Raw genomic sequence first — 5748 nt, 5'->3', positions numbered from 1 at the left:
GACATGTTAGGTTGCCTCTCACACCAGAAGACATGTTAGGTTGCCTCTCACACCAGAAGACATGTTAGGTTGCCTCTCACACCAGAAGACATGTTAGGTTGCCTCTCACACCAGAAGACATGTTAGGTTGCCTCTCACACCAGAAGACATGTTAGGTTGCCTCTCACACCAGAAGACATGTTAGGTTGCCTCTCACACCAGAAGACATGTTAGGTTTTCCTGCCGTTGCCCTTGAGCAAGGTACTGGCATTATAACTGCTTGGTCCCCAGGTGCTGCACCATGTGTGGCTGCCCACTGCTCCTAAACAGTAAGGAGGGGGTCAAGAACGAATTTCCCCAAAGAGATTAATAAAGGTTCATCTTAACATGTTACATGTCCTTCAGTGTGAGGACTTGAACAAGCTGTAGGATTAAGAGGTAACCATAACTAAGGGGTTCTAGTTATTGGTTGCAGTTGAAGGGGGGAAAAAACCTATTGAAAGCAGTTGTGGTCTCGACTGGTCTTGAAATAAAACTCCTATAAAAGTCCTTTTTGTCAGAGACCGAGTCAAGACTGAGTAAAAATGCAGTCTAGTCAGAGACGAAACAAGGAAGGCGAAGCATCGACTCATTGATTCATTGAACCATGATTTTGGTATCGATCACCATAGCAGCGATTGAAGCTTTGAAGCAATCCCTCCTAATAACATGCAATTCCTACCTTTTCCTGGGTTCTTACTGTTAATAAGTCATAATAAGACATTGAGATGTTTCCCATATGCTCTTAGAATGTTTTTATTTTGTTACGTCTTTTTTTGCAGGAAGTAAACCCAGCTGAGCGGGAACAGTTCCAGAAGTTCAGGGGTCATGCCCAGCACGGACGTCTCGACGAGCAACGCTGCGCATTTGATCCCAGCAGGAGTTCACCGCGTGCAGATGGAGTTCCTGTAGGTCATGTACCACAATAGTATTTGTCTTGGAGATGGGGACAACAACAGTATAGTTTATTTGTGTTTTCTACCAGGGTCCTGCCCCACAGATCGTTCTGACAGAAGGGACCCCCGAAGAGACCCCCGAAGCCTCCAGGAAGGCCCACTCCAGACCACCTTCTCAAACCCAGACAATGTGCAAAGAGTCGGGCTCCCCTAAAGCCCCGCCCAGATCTGCCTCCTTCAGCCCGGCCTCAGAGTACGAGAAGATGACAAATTCTCCAGGTACATTTTCCACCTAAAATATCAGCATTCAATGAATTACTATTTTCCATTTCCTTGATTCCTTATAATTTTACCATCAAATAATTCTCTGTTTTCATAGCATGATGATGATTATTATTGTGGACTGCCTTTATCGGCTACGACCCAGCAATGAAAGATCAGATAGCCTTACTTGAACATGTTCTAAACAATTCAATATTGTTTTCATACAGATGAGAGTGAAGGTAACCATGACCTTCACTCCCCAACAGGTAACACCATTGCTGATAGCTGGTATCACAGTGTGCCAATTGAAAATATTGTTAAAATCCTCAGGGTTACGACGTGACAATTCAATTCTACATATGTGACTTTCTAATCTGTCACAGGGACATAAGAACGTCAGCCAGTCGTGTTCCTTCCCAGAAGTCTTCCTCACCCTTGGAGCCCCGGGAGACACCTTTGTGGTTCCTCTCAGCCCGTCACCGGGACGACCCCTCTCCCTCAACCTGAACCTGGTCCCGAGAGAGCACCGCCGGCCCGCATCCCTGAGCCACACCATGACCCCATCAAGATCCTGCTCTCCCAACCCAGGAGCGCGCAACCAGCCCCCACCCCCATTTGCGAGCCCAGGAGCGCGCAACCAGCCCCCACCCCCACCTGCGAGCCCAGGAGTGTGCAACCAGCCTCCACCCCCACCTGCAAGCCCAGGAGCGTGTGACAAGCCCCCACCCCCACCTGCGAGCCCAGGAGCGTGTGACAAGCCCCCACCCCCACCGGCAAGCCCAGGAGCGCGTGACAAGCCCCCACCCCCACCTGCGAGCCCAGGAGCGCGTGACAAGCCCCCACCCCCACCTGCGAGCCCAGGAGCGCGCAACCAGCCCCCACCCCCACCTGCAAGCCCAGGAGAGCGTGACAAGCCCCCACCCCCACCTGCGAGCCCAGGAGCGTGTGACAAGCCCCCACCCCCACCTGCGAGCCCAGGAGAGCACGACAAGCCCCCACCCCCACCTGCAAGCCCAGGAGCGCGCAACCAGCCCCCACCCCCACCTGCGAGCCCAGGAGAGCGTGACAAGCCCCCACCCCCACCTGCGAGCCCAGGAGCGCGTGACAAGCCCCCACCCCCACCTGCGAGCCCAGGAGTGCACAACCAGCCCCCACCCCCACCTGCGAGCCCAGGAGAGCACGACAAGCCCCCACCCCCACCTGCGAGCCCAGGAGAGCACGACAAGCCCCCACCCCCACCTGCGAGCTCAGGAGAGCACGACAAGCCCCCACCCCCACCTGCGAGCCCAGGAGAGCACAACAAGCCCCCACCCCCACCTGCGAGCCCAGGAGAGCGTGACAAGCCCCCACCCCCACCTGCGAGCCCTCATCGAGACGCCATGAAGAAGAAGGGAAAGGGAAAGGAAAAAAAGAGAGAGTCAAAGGATGCTGGCAGGAAGAGGTAGCATTAGATTATATTACATAACATTACATTCACATCTATTGTCAAGAAGTTTGGCGTCCAACCAGAGTGCAAATGTAACAGTAAAGTGCAACAGTAATATACAATGTACAGGTGATTAACTCATTGAGTGCCACACCCTTTTCCCATCTTTACTCAATGGCGCCAGAGTTATTGACCATTTTAGCGATGTTTGCGGACCCATCGTGTGTTCTGTATTATAGCTATGGAGACAAAAGTATGGCTCATTTGACAGGCATTGTTCATAGTCCATCACTGACTAACGAGTTCATTTCTACATACTGTAGTTTGTGCGCTATTCCATGCTAAACATCGCCCCTTTCCAAAATAATCCAGTCTTTTTTCATAGATTGGTTGTGGCCGTGGGGGAGGTCTGGGGTGGGTTTGGTTGGGGCTCTGGGGAGGTCTGGGGGGGTTTGGTTGGGGCCGTGGGGGAGGTCTGGGGGGGGTTTGGTTGGGGCTGTGGAGGAGGTCTGGGGGGGGTTTGGTTGGGGCTCTGGGGAGGTCTGGGGGGGGTTTGGTTGGGGCTGTGGAGGAGGTCTGGGGGGGGTTTGGTTGGGGCTCTGGGGAGGTCTGGGGGGGTTTGGTTGGGGCCGTGGGGGAGGTCTGGGGGGGGTTTGGTTGGGGCTGTGGAGGAGGTCTGGGGGGGGTTTGGTTGGGGCTCTGGGGAGGTCTGGGGGGGGTTTGGTTGGGGCTCTGGGGAGGTCTGGGGGGGGTTTGGTTGGGGCTCTGGGGAGGTCTGGAGGGGATTGGTTGGGGCTGTGGAGGAGGTCTGGGGGGGGTTTGGTTGGGGCTCTGGGGAGGTCTGGGGGGGTTTGGTTGGGGCCGTGGGGGAGGTCTGGGGGGGGTTTGGTTGGGGCTGTGGAGGAGGTCTGGGGGGGTTTGGTTGGGGCCGTGGGGGAGGTCTGGGGGGGGTTTGGTTGGGGCTCTGGGGAGGTCTGGGGGGGGTTTGGTTGGGGCTCTGGGGAGGTCTGGGGGGGGTTTGGTTGGGGCTGTGGAAGAGGTCTGGGGGGGTTTGGTTGGGGCCGTGGGGGAGGTCTGGGGGGGTTTGGTTGGGGCTGTGGAGGAGGTCTGGGGGGGTTTGGTTGGGGCCATGGGGAGGTCTGGGGGGGTTTGGTTGGGGCTCTGGGGAGGTCTGGGGGGGATTGGTTGGGGCTCTGGGGAGGTCTGGGGGGGTTTGGTTGGGTCCGTGGGGAGGTCTGGGGGGGGTTTGGTTGGGGCCGTGGGGGAGGTCTGGGGGGGGTTTGGTTGGGGCTCTGGGGAGGTCTGGGGGGGTTTGGTTGGGGCTGTGGGGAGGTCTGGGGGGGTTTGGTTGGGGCTCTGGGGAGGTCTGGGGGGGGTTTGGTTGGGGCTCTGGGGAGGTCTGGGGGGGTTTGGTTGGGGCTCTGGGGGAGGTCTGGGGGGGGGGTTTGGTTGGGGCTCTGGGGAGGTCTGGGGGGGATTGGTTGGGGCTCTGGGGGAGGTCTGGGGGGGGGGGGTTGGTTGGGGCTCTGGGGAGGTCTGGGGGGGGGGGTTGGTTGGGGCTCTGGGGAGGTCTGGGGGGGTTTGGTTGGGGCTCTGTGACCTAGTTTTTTCCCATTTCCGTACTGCTCACACATGCAGTAGGACAGTGATCACTATTACCTAGTCCTAGATCAAAAACACCAGTGGCCACAATTGTGTCAGTTCTATTGGAAAATACAAGATCAATTAGTGTGGATTTTGAAAAGTCTCTCAAGTACATTTTATAATAAAAAAAATGTGTTTGCTTGATTGCGTGATCAAGGGTTAATATTCATGTAGTCACTCTATTATCTGCTCATCAGTAGATCATCTATATCTATATCAGAGACACTGAACACAACATAAATACAGAATTATGTCTGGATAAATACTAAGGCTGTCCTCGACTCAACAAATTCGTACTCGATAAAATCATAGGACTTGACGACTAACCTATAAATAGTCATAGGACTTGACAACTAACCTATAAATAGTCATCTACTGTATCTAACTGTTCTGTCTCTATATATCTGCTGTATCTAGCTGTTCTGTATCTACATATCAGTATCTAACTGTTCTGTTTCTATGTCGAGTAGATTTGACGTTATATTTGAATGTTTTATCCTTTCTCTACTCTATCAAGAGTGGAAAAGATTCAGGAGAGGCAGGTTCATTTTCCTCAAGTATTTTTTGTCTTTATTGAGTTATTTTATGTTACAGAGACGTAAAAAGAAAAGCAAGATGAAATAGGATTCAAATGTAACTGTATATAATGTGCCGTAGGATGCAAACCTGGCATCTTCAAAAAGTCACTTTTCAGGAATTAATTACAATGTATTTTCAGGGTACATACAGTAATGTAGGCAGGTCCAGGAATCAAACCTGTGACCTCAGGCTGGTGAAGAGCCCATGCTACCACCTTGCCAAGAGGGATATCACTGTGAAACTCACTGAGCACATGAAGGAACAATATTCTGTCCCACAGTGTTGTTGTGGTGCAGACTGGCTGCTTGGTGCAGTTACAACTATTATTATTATTATTATTATTATTATTATTATTATTATTATTATTATTATTATTATTATTATTATTATTATTATTATTATTATTATTATTATTATTATTATTATTATTATTATTATTATTATTATTATTATTATTATTATTATTATTATTATTATTATTATTATTATTATTATTATTATTATTATTATTATTATTATTATTATTATTATTATTATTATTATTATTATTAATAAACTATTATTACTACAACTGTTATTCACCTCAACAATGATTCTGTTTAGTGAATATTGACCTCTTGGAACAACAAGGTGGAACATGTGTCACTTCCCTAACCCAATACAAATATAGCATTTATCAACAAAGTATTTACCACACGCTTATTCTGAAAAGTCATGGATAGATGCATCTCAATACCGTCTGAAAAGTCTTGGATAGATTAATTTCCATACCGTCTGAAAAGTCATGGATAGATTAATCTCCATACAGTCTAAAAAGTCATGGATAGATTCATCTCCATACAGTCTAAAAAGTCATGGATAGATTCATCTCCATACAGTCTAAAAAGTCATGGATAGATTCATCTCCATACAGTCTGAACT

This window comes from Notolepis coatsorum (assembly GCF_963971535.1).
Source record: "Notolepis coatsorum genome assembly, contig: SCAFFOLD_70, whole genome shotgun sequence".
NCBI classification, from domain to species: Eukaryota; Metazoa; Chordata; class Actinopteri; order Aulopiformes; family Paralepididae; genus Notolepis; species Notolepis coatsorum.
This window is presented reverse-complemented; position numbering follows the sequence as displayed.